Here is a 19562-nt window from a genome sequence, read left to right on the forward strand (position 1 = left end):
ATATGTGCATACAAGGCTTGGGTCATTTCTCCCCCCTGCCCCCACCCCCTCCCTTACCACCCACTCCTCCCCCTCCATCTCCCCCCCACCCCCTCAATACCCAGCAGAAACTATTTTGTCCTTATCTCTAATTTTGTTGAAGAGAGAGTATAAGCAATAATAGGAAGGAACAAGGGTTTTTGCTAGTTGAGATAAGGTTAGCTATACAGGGAGTTGACTCGCATTGATTTCCTGTGTGTGTGTGTTACCTTCTAGATTAATTCTTTTTGATCTAACCTTTTCTCTAGTTCCTGGTCCCCTTTTCCTATTGGCCTCAGTTGCTTTTAAGGTATCTGCTTTAGTTTCTCTGCGTTGAGGGCAACAAATGCTAGCTAATTTTTTAGGTGTCTAACCTATCCTCACACCTCCCTTGTGTGCTCTCACTTTTATCATGTGCTCAAAGTCCAATCCCCTTGTTGTGTTTGCCCTTGATCTAATGTCCACATATGAGGGAGAACATACGATTTTTGGTCTTTTGGGCCAGGCTAACCTCACTCAGAATGATGTTCTCCAATTCTATCCATTTACCAGTGAATGATAACATTTCGTTCTTCTTCATGGCTGCATAAAATTCCATTGTGTATAGATACCACATTTTCTTGATCCATTCGTCAGTAGTGGGGCATCTTGGCTGTTTCCGGTAACTTGGCTATTGTGAATAGTGCCGCAATAAACATGGATGTGCAGGTGCCTCTGGAGTAACCTGTGTCACAGTCTTTTGGGTATATCCCTAAGAGTGGTATTGTTGGATCAAATGGTAGATCAATGTCTAGCTTTTTAAGTAGCCTCCAAATTTTTTTCCTGAGTGGTTGTACTAGTTTACATTCCCACCAACGTGTAAGAGGGTTCCTTTTTCCCCCTGCATCCTCGCCAACACCTGTTGTTGGTGGTGTTGCTGATGATGGCTATTCTAACAGGGGTGAGGTGGAATCTTAGTGTGGTTTTAATTTGCATTTCCTTTATTGCTAGAGATGGTGAGCATTTTTTCATGTGTTTTTTGGCCATTTGAATTTCTTCTTTTGAGAAAGTTCTGTTTAGTTCACTTGCCCATTACTTTATTGGTTCATTAGTTTTGGGAGAATTTAGTTTTTTAAGTTCCCTATATATTCTGGTTATCAGTCCTTTGTCTGATGTATAGTTGGCAAATATTTTCTCCCACTCTGTGGGTGTTCTCTTCAGTTTAGAGACCATTTCTTTTGATGAACAGAAGCTTTTTAGTTTTATGAAGTCCCATTTATCTATGCTATCTCTTAGTTGCTGAGCTGCTGGGGTTTCATTGAGAAAGTTCTTACCTATACCTACTAACCCCAGAGTATTTCCTACTCTTTCCTGTATCAACTTAAGAGTTTGGGGTCTGATATTAAGATCCTTGATCCATTTTGGGTTAATATTGGTATAGGGGGATATACATGGATCTAGGTTCAGTTTTTTGCAGACTGCTAACCAGTTTTCCCAGCAGTTTTTGTTGAAGAGGCTGCTATTTCTCTATCGTATATTTTTATAGCCTTTGTCAAAGATGAGTTGGTTATAGTTGTATGGCTTCATATCTGGGTCCTCTATTCTGTTCCACTGGTCTTCATGTCTGTTTTTGTGCCAGTACCATGCTGTTTTTATTGTTATTGCTTTGTAATATAGTTTGAAGTCAGGTATTGTGATACCTCCTGCATTGTTCTTTTGACTGAGTATTGCCTTGGCTGTTCGTGGCCTCTTGTGTTTCCATATAAATTTCATGGTAGATTTTTCAATCTCTTTAATGAGTGTCATTGGAATTTTGATGGGAATTGCATTAAACATGTAGATTACTTTTGGGAGTATCGACATTTTTACTATGCTGATTCTACCAATCCATGAGCATGGGAGATCTCTCCACTTTCTATAGTCTTCCTCAATCTCTTTCTTCAGAAGTGTATAGTTTTCCTTGTAGTGGTCACTCACATCTTTTGTTAGGTTTACACCTAGGACAATACCTACATATTTGTGTATATATAGTAGACTCTCGGTATCCACTGGTACATGACACCAGGGAGAACACCATGCACGCTCAGGATGTATCGAGCTCAGCACTGCACTGCCAATGCCTGATTCATTGTTCACATAACATGAAAATTTGGTTAACCCCAAATGAATGCTTACCATATAACAATAATAGCTAATTTGTCAGTTTCCAAAACATGGATAGGGCAAAAATAGTAAACAGGTGGGGGTCAGATTTTCTAATGTCTCCTATTGCTTTTTAGGGAGAAGAAGTAGAAAGATACTGATTAATGATTAAGTGTGGACTTTGTTAGGTAAATACATATGGAAAAATTACTGTAAGGAAAAATTGGAGGGGATTGGAAGCATAACTTCTCAAACTTACAGAATAAAAGAATGGAAAGAGAAGGAAATAATTTAAAAGTAAAATGGAGAGTAAAACACTAGAAAGATGGACAAATAAGACAGTAGACACATCAATAATCACAATACATGTAAATGGACTAAGATTCCAACTTAAAGACTGAGATTATCAAACAGATATCTTAAGAAGCTCTCTAAATGTTATTTTCATATCAAACTAAAAGGATATGCAAAATATATGGCATGAAGTACCTAGAGCAGTCAAAATCATAGACACAGAAAGTAGAACAGTAGTTGCCAGGGGTGAGGAGTGGAGGAATGGGGAGTTTTGTTTTAATGCATATAGTGTTTCAGTTTTACAAAAGTTAAAGAGTTACACTGGTTGCACTGAACTATGCACCATGATTAAGATGGAAAATTTCATTATTTAGTTTTAGAATAAAAATATTTAAAAAAACAAAAAAGAAATATGTACAGTGGAACATTATTCAGTTTTATAAAGGAATGAAATTCTGGCACATGCTACAATATAGATGAACTTTGAATACATTATGCTAAGTGAAAAAAGCCAGACACAAGAAACAAATACCCTGCAATTCCATTTAAGAATTGTTTAAGAACAATTTCACTGTTCTCAAAGCAGTGAAATTTAAAAATATAGACAGTAGAATGGTGGATTCCGGGGGTAAAGGTATAGTGAGCTTTTGTTAAAAAGCTATAGAGTTTCAGTTTAGGAAGATGAAGAAGTCCTGGAGATGGATGACGGGGATCTGTGAAGGTACTTAAATGACCCTGAACTGCATACAGAAAAGTGGTTAAGGTGGTAAATTTTATGGTGTGGAGGCTTTAAAACTATAGAAATATTTTTAGGGGAAAAGGATACAGAAAATAAAAAGAAAAGGAAGGTTTAAGGTTAAAGGCTGGTCCACTGCTTATCTTAGCTTGACTGAAAGTGGAACGATACACTGCAATACACTTTTACTCATATGAATTAGAATCAGTTTTCATCCAAAAGAAAAAAACAACATGGAACCTAATCAAACCTTTGGATACAAGTAAAGTTTATAGAAAAAACAGAAGGTACAAAATGAGCACATGCCAGCACTAACATAAAATCAGAGACTGCAGAGGCTGAGAAACCGAACACCACATGTGGACATCCTATGAGTCATGATTGCAACAAACAGAGACACTTTTTGAGATAATTAGAAAAGTGTGAACATGGTCTTGGTAGTAGCAGGCAAATTTTTGAAGAATGACTTATTAAAGTACTGTTGTAGTGTATAACAAAGATCTTATCTGTAATAATCAGGAGCTGGTTTTCCTCCTGCTGAGCAAGGAAAAAAATCTAATAGACCCTATAATTTTCTGGTAACTTGTAGGTAATAAAGTCCTGGTGTGACTTTGTCTCCAAACAATTGTGATTCAGAAAACAGAATGTTCAATATATTAGATTCACCTGCAAAGAAGAAACAACGGTAAGACTTCCTGCTGCCCCCACCACCTAGCAAGGTTTGGAGAGCCAGGCTGTCATGGTCTTCTGTCTGTTTTACCCCACCTCAAGTAGCTGCCATTCTGCTCCCCTCTACACATGGAACATATGGAGAAGGAAAGACCACCTGACCACACTGCCATGAAACCTGAATGATACGGGCAGCTGGCCTGCTCCCAATCCCCACTGGCCCCTTCCTCCTCACAAAAGAGTCCCAAATTTTAGCTGGGCACATTGCTATACAGCAACAAGTTTATATTACTGAACCTCTTTTAGAGTTAAATGTGACCATGTATCTGAATTCTGTGGCCAATGAGATGAAGCAGAAATGTTGTGGGGTGTCCTAAAGGTAACCTTAAAAGAGGAGGCTGACTCTTCCTCTGTCCTTCCTTCCCTCTTATGTCTGGGAGCTTTCACAGCTCCCTCTGGAGACCATGTTCACAGGCTATGGGAGCAATGACATAGGAGGTTTGTTCCCAATAACTGTGTGGAAGTATTGTGTTCTTGAATTACCTACTAACTATCTGGGTTACCATTGTTCTCACATTTATAGACAAACTTCATCCTCACAACTGCAAACGTCTTCATACAACACACACAGACACACACAGCACAGCACACACACACAGCCCACAACCACACAGCACACAAATCCCTTCAGGATGCTTTCCAGGGGAAGGCCCAGTCCCAATGACTCTCTTCCACTTTGCCACTAGAACATCTCATGGGGGTGGGTGCCAGCTCGAGGCTCTGAACTCAGGTGACAGAGGGGCCTCCCTGCAGGGCTCTGTCCAGGCCTGGGTGAGACCATTCTCTCACCAGCTTCCTCAGGAAGACAGCACTGGAGTCTTGAGGCACAGGCTTCTCCACACAATCCCCATACAAATCCCATATTGACGCCTTTTGTGCCCTCAGCGGGAGGCAGATTTTCAAGAACTGTGAAGCTGGTGTTGTGCTATTTCCTCTCAAAATCCTCATTTTGTCTTTCTCACAACTTATTTTAGTAACTGCTGTCTAGTGTATCTTGAGGTGTTAAGCAAATCTCCCAATTCAACAGCCTGTCACAAAAGCAGCAAGTTATTTGAGGATGCACACCTGTGTAAAACTCAAAAGAAAATCAGGAAACAGTTAACAGCATTTGGAAGAGCCATTAGCTCTGCTATGTTGGAACGGAAGGGAGGAAGGAAATCTGACCAGGAAGCACATGCCAGGGGCTTCAAAGGAAACACTGTGGATGCTTATGAATGTTTACTTTATTATTGTAAGTTAAAATGTATATGTGTGTTACATATACATGCATATATTCATAATCTATGAATTTAAAAGTAAACAAAAGAACAGACAGAAGACAATATCCAAACTCCAGAGCAAAACAATGTGAAAGCACAGTTGGACTGAGAATTAGGCTGTGAATTCAACACCATGGAAGAAGCTGATCAAAGTGAGGCTTAGAAGTAGGTTGAAGACTTTCCTAAAAGGATTAGGGTACAGTTCTGAGGGAGCCCCATGGCAGTGGTTTGGTTTTGTGACATAGGCAATGGTTTGAGCATATTTAACACTGTTTACTATCTGGAGGGCAGAGTAGAGACAGCACTACAGAGCTGGTCCTTGATACCTCATCAGTAGGAATACTGTGGGAGCCCCAGAGTGGAGGAGTGTGGAGTGAGCCAATCCTGCAAGGCGATCCTCCACCGTGGCTTATGCCAAGGCTACATGAGCTACAGGGTCATGCTGTAGTCTTCTCAATTCTTTCTGCAATGCTTTTGAAATGGCAGCCGGGCATGGTGGCCCATTTGTTTAATAAGTCCCACAGGAGCTAGAGATAGGAGGACCTCAGTTCAAGGCTAGCCCAGGCAAAAATGTGAGACTCTCTGTGAAAAATAACTGAAGCAAAAAGGGCTGGGGACATGGCTCAAGTGGCAGAGCACCTGCCTAGAGGTCCTGAGTTCAGCCACAGGACAAGAAAAACTAAATAAATAATTTGAAATTGTCAAAGCAAACTTCAAATTCTGATCTTGTTTCTTATGGAACTTGTCTAGGAGAAGAGAAAGTACTGACATAGGAGATCTTATTGTTTTTGTTAGTAAGACAACATTCGCTTGTTTAATAGTGACAAGAGCTAACATTTCTTGTGTGTTTATCCCACCTGATCCTCACAACAGCTTCAACCCTATGGGAGACAGCCTAGGAAGTGATACAGAACAATAGATGCCAAGATTCAAAGGCTGGTTCAACCTTGAACATGACATTAAATCTCATTGTAAACAGGGGATGATGGCAGAACCTACCTCGGAGGGTGTTGTGAGGACTAAGTGATTTATAATCTGAAGCACTGAGATAGCACCTGGCACACAAGGAGCACATCATAAATGCTTGCTAGTGTTTCCACTGCTCAGACAGAACAACTGAGGCCCAGAGTGGTAAAGTTGCCCAGTTAAGTTCCATCACCAGTGAATGGCAGCTGATCTAACCCACATATTTCAAACTTCAGACCGTAAACCCTTAAGCACCATGCTGTAAAACTGACAAGTATTGGCCAAGGTAAGTTAACCCATGTGTCCCCCAGGTCCTGTTCAGTTTTGGGGCACCTGGGTTAGAGGATATATTCAGGGCCCGATAATCACTCTTCCAGGCTTGGAAAAGCAAGACTGTGGGGCCTTTGTAATAGAAGACCTGGCTCTCCAGCTGAGTTCTGGTGTGGCCCACCTACATACAGCTAGCCTCCCCTGTCCCCCCATCCCCTCACAGCTGTCTATGCTGTCTCTCAGTGCTGCACTCTGAGATTCTCCAAGGCTGCCCTGGGACTTTCCATCACTGAGCTCTCAGTTTCCAGCAATACGCCAATTAACAAATGCAAATTGTGTGTAATTCCAGAGAGATTCAGATTATATGGACCCTGTCTTCAGCTGGCCATGGGCAGCAACCTTGCCTTCAAAACATTTCTCATCTTCACTGCTCTCTGCTGTAAATGTTTGGCAGGCAGGCAAGGTCCCCACATCATCTCCAGTCAAGGGTCTCCACGGTCCTGTGCAAAAGTGCAGAATGGGCACAACGCCAGTTCTATTTCTGCCGCTAACACCCAGGGGGAACTCAGAAAACCCTGTTGCCTCCCTGAGCTTTGTGTCTCCTTTTGTGAAGCAGAAAAATTGGACGAGATGACCTACAAAGTCCCCGCTGCTCTCTCATCTTCATATCCAATTTTAATTCAGAGTCAACTCTCATTTGGATTTGACCAAATTCAAAAAGGACTCAGAGATTTTTACTCTGGGGAGACACACACACACTGATTCCCACGATTCATAAAGGGAAAGCAAGCAGTGTTGTTGCTGTTTGCGATTGTGAAGGAATAAAGACACTTCCAAAACCCCCAACGTGAGCATGGGACCATTGAAGGGAATACCTACTAGCCTGATCAGCAGACATTACAAGAAACTTAGGATTTAAATGCTTTTCTCCTGGAGAAAAATAAGGAATAAGTGAGCCATTCCTTATGTGGTTCACGCCAACGACCTCCAATTACACGTGCATGTGTACACCACCTGCATACACATGCATGCTCGTAGCAGACGGCAGGTTTTTCAGAAATCTACATAATACATAAGGCCATGAACATCTCAAAAAAGGAAACACTCATTACAGTGATTATTTCAAAGTGAAGCTGGATCACCGTATCAAAGATACCAGAGTGATTCCTATCCATGGCCTTGGTTCTGTACCCATACAATGCTTGCTACTAACTAACTTGATGGCACAAATAAATGTTTGAATTAGACTGAACAGAAAAAGCTGACAAAGTACGTAATGACCAACACAGGTACGTTCAGGTGATAGTTGTTTAATTATCTAAAACTATCCTTTTATTAGTAGCATACATAAACTAACTATTGACTGATTGGTTTTCTCTCCCTCTCAGCAATATTGACAACAATACTTCTCGCCTTTAAAACTGTATTATGGTGACTTAATTTAATAAAATTTATGTCACCAAATAACTATCTTTTCAGAAGTCTGATTCCTGAAAAATGCAAACTATAGATAATAATTTTCTCCACACATTTTTTAAAAGCTTTCATCTTTGTAACATGGTTCCTCTTAATGGCCCAACAGTACTGACGACTTCACCGAAAATCGATTCGGTATATCTGACACACTGGTGCTCTCATAGGGGACTGAAAAAGGGCACATGATCCAGAAAGCTGAGGTATGTGTCACAGGTAATGGCCTGACTGTTATTCTGAATGATAACGCCAGGCTTGCTCTGAACACTTCGCCTAATTAGACTTCACACAAGGGGAAGAATGCTTTAATATTTAACAAGTATAATGGTGCAATCAATGTACACAAATCAGGCCTGATAAGGAGTATTGCTTATTAAAGAGAAAGACAGATGGCTATAGGAATGGTATAATCATTAAATGTAAAATCTCACAGGCTCCAACTGTGAACAGCAGCCTCGTACTATAAAATTACCACTCCAGTCCCAGACATTCAATGCATTATTTAATCCTGTCCTCTTGCTCTGTGGACTATAGGTACACCCACGCTATAGATTTAATAAAATAACTTGGTTCAAATAGATCATCCTTGCTGCTGCTCAAAGCTGTCTCTTCTAAACTGCTTTTGCTGATGTCACAATCCCAGAGAGTCAAGACGTCCAGCATCTCCTTTATAATTGTTTCAGTTAGGTAATTAGTCCTCTTTTTATTACCTTCAAGAGCACTTAATGTGCTGGAAGCCTTCCTGACTCTATTAAATCCAGCCTGCCACAAAATTATGAATACATAATGTGTTTATAGGTAGTTTTTAAGAAAACATACTTTACACGAGAATATAGCTAAACACAGGCATGCTTATGAACTGCAAATTATAATAAAAGATTCCTATGGTGAGTCTTCACTTTGGTTTCTCCAAGGTCGACTTTACAGCCAAATACAGAGATCCTAGAAGGCCATGGCCCATTCTGAACACAGTTTCTTACCAGCCCTGTTGACTATGGAATAGCTGCATTTGCTCACACATATTTATCTAGAACCTACAGTGTCTGCACACTATGCTACTTGCTATTGTCTTGGGAAAGTATCAAAAGATTGTGTAAGCTACAACCCCTACGCTCCAGGACTCTATGGTTTAACCCAATAGTGCTATAAAAGCAACTCAAGTGTCCATCGTCACGTAGCATGTTTTCCTTGGTATGTGAAGGTATGATGGCAGCCTTAGATACAGATTTAGAGGTAAACAGCCATGTTCAAATGCTGAGTCTACCTGACGCAGTAATCTGACCCAGTCATCTGAACCTCAAGTCCTCAAGTACTTTTGTATATGTTAAATAAATTCTATAAAGAAAATGTTTTGAATAGTGTTTAGCACATAGCAGATTTCTTCCTAACCCTCTGCCATTTCTGTATTACCAGGAGAAAGATGAGACTTGTTTTCATTTAAAAACCAACTGTTCAACCCCTGACTTAGCAACAGTGCTACTACACATACTCACATTTACCTCTTTGGGTACATACAATTCCTTTACTTGTAAACCCCCCAAAAACTCTTCAGAGCTATTCTTACCAAGTATTTCTAGAAAGATCATAAGATTGAAAATGCAGAGAACAAAGAATTTCAAATTTTAATCTACTAGCTGTACAGATGAAGCTGAGACCAATTAGAATCAACTCATTTCATTTCCATTTCTGTTATAAAATCAGCAGAAAAAAACAAGTCCCTGTGTCCTTGAAGTAGCCACTGAGAGCTTACCACCCCCAGAGAAGGGGGTTTTAGGGTAGCATTAAGCCTGGCATGATAATGTATGCTGCTCTTTGAAGTATTTTACTCCCCCTGTAATTTCCTGAGGCCCCAATCCCTTGTCTATTCATCCATATAACTCCAGCACCAGGCACAGTGCCAGACTCACAACAGGAGTATATAACAAGATTGTGAACAACTTGAGAGCAGACGACTAGCTATGTAGGTGGCATCATTGCAGAAGCACTTAACCACCACTAACAAGCCACTGGACCCAACAAGGTGCAAAGCCCATGAAGAACAGCATGACAGAAACAAGGCACCTGGGTTCCATTCCTAAACATGTCATCCCACTATGGAGCTGAGCCATCTGAGAGAAGTCCCTTTACCTCTCTGGGCCTCCTGCTTATCTGTAAAATAGGCATAGTCCAGATCACTTCAAATGAGCTATTGTTTTCTCTCCAACATACAGTGAGCCAGTTATCTCAGAAATGCTATGGTTTCTGCTGCTAACCAATGGTCCTCTCATTACTTCTAACTCCAACAAGACTGAAGTGAAGACTACAAGTCCTCCCAGGAAGGAAGGAACTCTTTCAGATGCACCATTTTTCCATTTCATAGGTTTCTGACGCATATGAATTAATTTAATGAACATAGCCAACTTCATTTAAAGCTTTTCACTCATTCCCTGACCTTCATTCCCTAGTGATGAAGAGCAAGCAGCAACTCCTGGCCATTTCACACCGGAATGTCATTGGCCCCAAGAATAAGCAAACAGTCCCAATGGAGACTAGGGAAAGGAATTTAAAGAAGCTGGTGCCTTCCACATGCCTTCACCTCAGGCTGGGCCAACTCCACAGGCCAAAGTAATATCTCCTCATGATTTCAGGAAATCAGAACCCACTCCCACTTCCCACCTGCTCCTCCCTGATGAAAAGGGCAAACATTCACCAGGTACCCCTTGGCTACCAATAAAATTCACCATCTTGGGAGGATGGGAAAAGCTTCAGTCCTGGTACTTGGGGAGGAAATAATTTCTACATTTGGTTCATGAGGTCACTGTCTCAAGTGGGAAAGAAACCCAACAGTCGTCGTTCTTCTTTGCCCGTGGGACCACTGAGCACAAAGACACCACTTCTGGGTAAAGGGTCTAAGGGGGTATTCTCCGTGACCTTTGTTGTCCACATTCATAATGGCCCAGCCCTGCTCCAGACACATTCTGAGAACAGGACCAGCTAATTTCAGTGAACCTGGATGAAATCTCCTAGATACCCAAGGATATTAATGTGGAAAACCCTCTGGATTTTAAATTATTTAAATGAGTAACATGCTCTCTACAAAAAAAAAAAAAAACACTTTTGAGATGTTGATCCAGCTCATCTGATCCCACAAAGTAACTGGTTTCCTGCTCAGATTTTGGCTTTGGCTGCTGTTGGGATGGATGAATCAATTCACAAGCCACAAATTTCATTGCTTAACATTTGAACAGGTTCTGCATCTTGGTGATTAAATTCCTGGTTTAAGGGTTAAGAACTTGCTGTTCACCATAGACTAAGTAAGCTCTACAGTCCTTTCTGCACTAACCCAGCCTCCTTCTGTAGCAAGTTGTCTACATATCAGTCTCCCCTGCTGTTTAGGCCCTGTAACCTATAGGTCATGAGGTTACTGGAAAAATAAAAGGAACATCTTGACCAGAGAACATGCTACATACAGAATCCAGAGCTTGGAGGTCATAGATAATCCAAAGTAATATCTGCCCCCCATAACACAAGCCTCCTCCCTTGGTTCCCTATTACATAGCCACAAATGTACTCAAATAAATCTGCAGGTTGCCCAAATCTACCCTGGGTATTCTGAGTTATTTAGCCCTATGGAAGTCCAAGAAGTGTTTCTTTCCAATTAAATGTATACAGAGTGGTTGGAGGAAAAAGAAAAGGAAAGATGCCATCTTTGAACAGCTAACTGAAGTAGCCAAAAGGACATTAGGAATCCATCATGTAACAGCAAGTCTTAGTCACTATCTCACTGCCTTCAGTCTAAAACTTAAAGCTACATAAGGCACCCACACAGTTTTCCGGGATTTGAATAAGCACCCGTCATAATGACATGTGTATAGCGGAAATTTAAGGACATATTTGGCTATAATTATTTAAAACTTAAGAAATTAAGACACAAAAGCAATTCAACATGGAAGTAGGACATTCAAGGTCCAGGACAAATCTGGGATTCTCTTCCTACTCTTCCAAATTCTCCTCCAAAGGGAAAATGAGAAAATAGTCATTTTCTCTTCCATGCATTTACCATGTGCTACACAGGTGACATAGATTGTCTCATTAATACACTAGCCACCCTATCCATTTGGATAAACATGATTGTCCCCATTTCAAAGATGAGAAACCAGAGTTGAAAGAATTAAGTAAGTTGCCCAAGATTACACAGTTAAAAAAGAGTAAAGTTTTTTACTTTTATAGACTGATTCCAACTCCCCAGCCAGTCACTAAGAGGTGCTGCGTCCTCCTTCCGCCCACCGGTTCTCACATTTTCTCACCTATCAGCGGATTCTGTGTACCAAGACCCATATGAAGGAACTTGATTTCACATCAGGGACGTCTTGTGTCTTTAAAGCTTGCTTATTCATTTCCCTTTAATACACTCTATTAATTCTATAAAATGGGCTTTTGAGAATGACAGTAACTTGCTCCAAACACACAGTTCCTCAACTTGATCCTATGTGTAATTTTTTCTGCATTTTTTTTAAGAAACCCTGACTCAAGCTTCGCTCACACCTGGGCAGGTTCTGTCTGCTTATTCACAGAAGGGCCAGCTTCTGCCCATGTGCTGTCCCATAATAAATAATGACTCAAGGTCTTCTGCTCCCTGGCTGAGGGAGACGGTCCTGAACTGTAATGATCTTGTGAAACCCACATTCCCTTCCCACCACACACAGCATCTACTCTGCACACCAAACAAGGCAGCTTATTTTCATAAAACCACCAGCACATCATGGTAAAACCCACCCTGGGCTAGCAACACAGCCCTCCATACAGGCCGTGCCAGCAGAACCCACCCAAAGGTTCCCATGGATCTGGCCCCCTGCCACACAGTGAAACAGACCTGGGTGCCTTTAACCAAATCCTAAACTGGAAAAAAGAAAGGGTGGGGGAGGGAGACTCATTTCTCCTGTGATACCAGCTAGCCCTTGAAACATGGAGTGGGGATTGGCAGACAACTAATAATTCTAAGTTAGCTACGTGCTGGCAGAGGTTGCTCCTTCTGCCTTCAGAAAAGGCCTGCATTTGGAACCCAGTAGCTGGAAGTGTCTCATGGCAATGCAGCGAGCTGGGGATGTAGAAAGCTGCAGGGATCCTCTGAGCTCCCCAGCAGAGCTGTCAGCCCAGTACTGAAACTCAAAGCCACCAGCCCAACCTTGGGAACAAGCCATGCAGAGCCTGCCTTGCTTGTTCCCAAGATTGCAAACGCTTTCTGCACAGCCCACCTCAGGCTTCATTTCCAACTTGATCCAATTTCCATGAGAAAATGGCCCCTCTTTTGCCTCCCCAGCCCAACCCTTAGTCTATACCATGGACCCCCTCCCCTAGACTCCAAGCTGCCATGGTCTGCTGAGATTCAGCCTCTTCTGGCCAGTTCTGGTAACAACCAAGTAGGATAGGGACCCTAGGCTAGTGCGAGCTCACAGATCATCCAACTCTACTGCCAGGTTTGACCTGCCCCATGAGGGAGAACCAGAAAGTAATATTTTCAAGGAAGTGGTCATGTGTTACCTTGGATTTGATGTATCTCTAAGTCTAAACCTCCCTCAGCTCCAAAGCACTGGGATGGGGTGGGGAAGAGGAAAGAGAAGGGAGAAAGTGAGAGAAGACAGACAAGGACAAAGAGGAAAGGCACTGCTACTGGTACTGTCCACCTCCAGGTGACTTGGCACTTTACCTGTACAGCTCATTTAATTCTTGCAATAAGCCCACAAAATGTTGTCATCTCCATTGTGCACACGAGGAAACTGCTCAGAGATGTTCACTCCTCACTGATAAGCGGTACAGCTCCAAAGTCTCAAGTGCTTCCATCCCCGAGCTGTCACCCCATCTTTGTCTTCTCTTAAGTGTCTAGGGAGTGCCTTCCAGAACATGATCTTCTGCAATCTTTGTTCAATAAATGCATGAATGGTTGGCTCCAGCATTCACACCTTCATATCCTGCAGCCCACACACTCAATCTTATCCATATATTTTGCTTATAACATGCCTGCAAAGTGCCTTGATCAGAAGTTAAGTGTTTTACACACGTTTTCTTTTGTATTTTGAGCTACTACATATACAAACCCATAAATAAACTGTACTGATGCACTCACTGATAAAAATTCATTTGTTTTCATGATACATCATGCTCAGAAACAAATACAAATACAGTAATCAATGAAAATCAATGTTTTCATGTTTTGCTAACCCTAAGAATTCTAAGTCTTTTTTCCAGCTGCCAGTTCCATGAGTTTATGCTGGAATGAAAACAGCAAAGATGTTCTGAACTGAAGCTAAGGCCGAGCACCACCACTAACTACCTGACCTTGGGCAATAATTTATCTTCTGAACTGTGTTTTTCTCATCTATAAAATACAGATAATCATAGTGCATTCTTCCTACCATGGCTGTGCCAATTAGATGAATAGCTCATGCCGCATACTCAGCACAGCACTTGCCATGTAGTTAAGTGCTCCATAAATGCAGCCATTTTTCTCATGGCTACAGGAAGAGAAGACTCACAGTAGAAGCACAATGAGAAATTTTTTCAGAGATTATAATCGCTAAATTCATTAATCCTCTGGTCCAGGTTATTATGCATGTTTTGTATTACAATAAATTAGGTATTAAATATGGAATATATGTGTATATATATATGTATATAACTTACTATGTGCAAAGCTCTATTCTAACCTCTCCTGCATACAGCAGCATCGTGCATGGCTGTGCAGAATGTACCATACAAGAGAGCTGAGCAGAGCGCAAAGGGGGCAGAAGTCCTGCCTGCTGTCTGTTTATTAAATTTGACCCCCTGTCCAGCACAAAGGAAAGAACATCTAGCACTAACTTTCCTGAAGGCAACTCATAAGCCAGCAGCAGCGCTGTTTACATACATTATACAATACATTGACTTTAGCAAGTATCTAACATGAGGGACAGAATGGAAGTCACTTTTGAGGGTACTCAGGACCTAAGTTTCAGAAACAGACAAGACGTGCTCACAAAATCACCTGGGAACAACTGTTTAGATGAAGTTGCAGGCCAATGCCCCTATTTCTTCAGAATGCAAAAATGAGACTGGCCCCAGAGTTCAGTAAAAATAGATAATTCGTATCTACCTCCTCCCAGTTTCCTGCTTCCCTTTTCCTCTATCAACTCAAATGTCCTTTGTGCATGAAAAGAAAACAAAGTAGCAGATGTGACCCCAGGATAAGTAAATGTTATGTTTTGCATTGACTAAAAACAACAACAATTATCTGTGTAGCAAAGCAGTGGTGCTAAGGGATAAGTGCAAACGTGGCACTGAAAATCCTAGCAAATAGTTGTCATTTTCTGCAGGTGGCACCTCCCAAATTCAGGTTCCTGAAAATGACTCCCAGGTATAAAGACGTATTCACTTCCTGCTACCTCAGGCATCCACAATTTTGGTCAGCTCAGGAATGTCCACCAAACTGCATCCAGGCGTCTGCATAAAACTTCCTGGCTATCATTCTGGCTTAGTCTTAGCTGCAGTCCAGGAAGAGGAAAGAGAGGCAGGGAGGTGCCATGCTCTTTCCTAGCTGGGGGAATGAGGGTGAAAGCAAACCTTTCCTGTTCTAGAAGGACATTCCTTTGTGCAAACAGGATCTGCATAACTCTTTGATATGCACTGGATCCTGAAAGTAATCCCCAAAAAAGTAGCTTAATCAGAGGGAAAAATGATAATAAAAGTTATCTACAGCCTTCACCAAAATAGTTTTTCCTCTTAACTGTATTCCCTAATGGGGACTGACCTAGACCTTGACAGAAAAACAGTGAAATCAGAGTGTCTTGTTTAAAATCCCACAGTGTGAAAGTCAGACTTGGATGTCTGATCATTTTCTGAATTCAGAGACATTCTGCTAAATAAGATAAGAAACCCCTTGGTCAGATTTAGGACCCACAGGTGAACTCTTACCATAGCTAATTTTCCTTGACAGAATAAAGGTGTTTCATTTGTCACTGTAATTAAATTTCACTGGAAACCTGAAAATATAATGCTCATTCCCAAACAATATGGCAATATTTTGAGTAATAATGTTTGTTTACATACACTGTTAGTATTTTCTACCAAATAGTAAACTGTGTGTAGCAAATAAAAATATCTTCAAGTTGTTCAATGTTCTCAAGCCTAACTAACTTCATTCAAATCAGATTTTTTTCTTTTTTATTAGCATACATTAATTACACAAAATAATGGGTTTCATAACTTTTTCATATATGTATATAATGAACTTTGATCATATTTGCCCCTATTACTCAATCTTGTTCCCCCTCCCCTCTCCCACCAACCTCCTTCCTCTTCCTAAATAATCCCCCTTCTACTTTCATGTTCAAATTAGAATCTAGAATTAAGAGGAATTTCAAAACTCACACAGAAGAAGGGTGATGCATCTTGGGGTGGGGGAGTGGGTGATCAAACTTACTGTGTAAAGGTAGAATTTAATTCAGACCCCTTTTAGAAAGTAAAAAACAGGGGGCTGGTGGAGTGGCTCAAATGGTAGAGTAACTACCTAGCCAGGATGAGGTCCTGAGTTCAAACCCCAGTGCTGCCAAAAAACAACAAAACTGAAAAGTAAAAAACATCAGGAGCTTCAACTGGCCAGACAAAATCCACTGAGAAACAACTCAGATTGCTTTAGCACCTTAAGTACTGAATTAGGACATAAAATCACCTTAAACACCTTGAAAGACAAAAAAATAAGCTTTGCAAAAGATATACACAAAGAAAAATTTGAAATACTGGGTCAAAATCATATATTTGATTTTTTAAGTTTTAAAAAACTCACATATTTGAATATTAGGACATACAAAGTTAAAAGCCCAATTCTTGAATCTCCTTTAAATGTTTAATTCTAAATTTATTTAAAAACCATACTGAGTCCATCAAAGACGACTTTCATATAATTGGGGGCCTTTGCCAATGCTTTTCACACAAGGACACCCTTCTTCGATACAGTATTCCAAGTCAAGAATGCAGGACGTTAAATTTCTCTGCCACCTCAAAGGACAGATGGATGGTAATAAATGACAGCCCAGGGTGATCCACTATGCAGAGGAGGCCCCTAGTGGTGAAGCCACTGCAACGCCTTAGCTTCAGAGGGTTTAGAAGACTGCTTCATCATGAGAGCAAAATCAATAGGTAATAAAGTCTACCTGAGCTTTGCCTCGTTAATCCTCTGTTAGCCCTAATATATAGTAGGGCTATGATTTACATTCCCAAGGCCCTTTCACCAGGCATATAAAAAGAAGAATGTGTCCTGAAGAATAACTACATTACATCGTGAATTTCAAATCAACATTTGTTAAGTCCTCATGAACCTTCCAACCAGGCTCCAAGTTGGATGTGGAGACACAGGGGGAACAGGAGAGATAAGCAGTGACATGGAGCTTACTGTTTTCAGTGTAATAAAATTTCATTAGGACTAGAACTAAGACAATATTAAGACCGGAAAGTCCAATTCATCATCATATGACTTGATGATGGATTCTTACCAACAGGAAAACCTGCCTGCCACCATCCCCCAAGGTGTCAGCCCTCATCAACATCCATATAGGGAAACATCTGAGCTTCTTCAATAAATGATGGATGGATGGGTAGATGAAAAGATCACATAAAAGAAACTATTATATTTTTTAAATGGTGAAACATGCCAGAATTGGGGATCATAAGACAATATTCACAAAGCATACACTGTGCTCTGAGCCTTAGAACAAGTTCCTATATGTTATTTCATTCTGCAAACTAGTTTTTTGTAAAGTGAGGAATATCACTAGCATTTTACAAATGAGGATCCCAGTGCTGGGAAAGGGTAAGTGACTTGCCCAAGATCACACAGTAGAAGCTGTTGGACCCCAAATCTCTGGAACAGCAACATACAATCTCGCTTTACTCTAATGTAAATGTCTGAATCCAACAGTTTGGATTTTGCTCTGAAGCCCAGTTAATGCATGTTACAAACAAGCATGTGAGGCTGGAAACAGAAAGAAGAACAGAGCTGAAGTATTTCCATACTGTACTGTTTGGAGTACTTATAGTGTGGTTGTTCAATGCAGAGGAAATATTAATTATTTATTGGATTTCTCCAATGTTTTGGCTCGTCACTTGTTCTCTGGGAATTGGCATTTTCCCAGAGCCCAACTCAAGATCCCCTATCATAATGTGCATTATTACATACATTCGAGTCACTTTTATGCCTAGGGCATAAGTCAGTCTGCTTTTCTGCTTCCTATTTCTAAGTTTCACAGACTTTCTGCTTTTTTTTTTTTTTTTTTTTCGGTGCTAGGGCTTAACTCAGGGCCTTCACCCGGAGCCATTCCACCAGTCCTATTTTTGGGAAGGATTTTTCGAGATAGGGTCTCTCGAACTATTTCTCCGGACTGGGTTGGAACCGCGATCCTCCTGAGGAGCTAGGATTACCCGCATGAGCCAGCCGGCAACTTTGTTTCCATACAGCAACATGACAGCCCCGCCCAGAGTTTATTAATGTCCACTGTTTTGGGATAACTGTGACGTTCTTGCATGGCCAATATTAACAGAATCTAATAAATCCTGCAGAATTAAAATTTAAATTTCTAGTGAAACTACTAAATAACGGCCAATTCTCTTTGTCATCTAAACATCTCTAAAGACACAAACTGCACCAAGCCTTTGAAATCAGAATAGAGTGGAGTTCGCCAAACCTAACTACTACATCACTTTAAAGGATTTCATTTATTAGTATTTCCCAAGGCTCGGTGTTTCACTGTTCACATCTTTTCTTCTCCCACCATTCTTTCTGATGAAAAGATAAGTTCAAAGTCACCGACGGGCGCAGGTGCAGGAAGTGGGGCAGAAACAACTTTGCCTCTGCTCGGTACAGCTTTCCTGCTGCTCCCCCCACCCCACCTCACCCCCAGATCATGCCTGGGAGAGCTGCTCTCCACCGATCGTACACTTTCGGGGGGGCCGCTTTCCGATCGCGGTGACCCTCGGTCACAGTCCCATGGTGGCTCTGCTCCAAGGCAAGAAGACAGGCTGCCCCACCGGCTACCCGCTCCATGACAGCAAAAAATAATACAATCGCAGCAAAGTAGTGGCGAGGACACGTGTAAAGGCTACTTTCTGGTGCGTTTTCGAGAAAGTAATTGAACGGCCAAGCGCCACACTGGAGGCTAGCGATGCGCCACACTGGAGGCTAGCGATGCCCCGTAGACCCCGGGGATCCTCGCTGCCAGCCTCCTCCGCGCTCTCTCGCGGCCACCTGAAGGCACGGCGCCCTCCGCGGGGCGCGAGGCTCTCAGCCCCGGGCGACGCCGAGCCTGGTCCCCTCTCGTCCCCGCGCCGATCCCTCGCCCCCTCGGGCGGGCAGCGACTGAGAGAGGCCGGGAGCTGCACGATCCTCCCGGCCGATGAGCCACCCCTAGGTCGCCGGCGAGGGCGCGCAGATCCGCGAGCCGCGGCGAAGCCCCCGCGTGGCGCACGGCACCCAGCTGCCCCGGCAGGGGACCCGACTCACCCCGAGGCGCCCTCCGAACTGCCCGGCCCGGCTCGCGCTGCTCCCGCCGCCGCCGAACTTTCCCTCCTGCGCCGCGGCCGCGGGCTCGGCTCCACCTCCCGCTCCGGCAGCCGCGGAGCCTCCAGGGACCCGGGGGGGCGGGGAGCGGTGGCGGCTCGGGCGGGCTGAACCGCGGCCAAGCCCAGCGCCC

At 42.3% G+C, this 19562-nt stretch overlaps 1 protein-coding gene across 4 annotated transcripts in view; it reads right to left on the minus strand.

Annotated features, from left to right (window-relative positions):
* Window positions 1–19514, minus strand: part of Csgalnact1 (chondroitin sulfate N-acetylgalactosaminyltransferase 1) — a 310215-nt gene extending 290701 nt beyond the window's left edge. For all 4 annotated transcript variants that reach the window (XM_074055101.1, XM_074055096.1, XM_074055099.1 and 1 more), the window contains exon 1: window positions 19373–19514. The gene's annotated coding sequence lies outside the window, so the exon portion shown is untranslated. The remainder of the gene's footprint in view (window positions 1–19372) is intronic.
* Window positions 19515–19562: the final 48 nt, after the last annotated feature.

The sequence above is a fragment of the Castor canadensis genome, chromosome 14, assembly GCF_047511655.1.
Source record: "Castor canadensis chromosome 14, mCasCan1.hap1v2, whole genome shotgun sequence".
NCBI classification, from domain to species: Eukaryota; Metazoa; Chordata; class Mammalia; order Rodentia; family Castoridae; genus Castor; species Castor canadensis.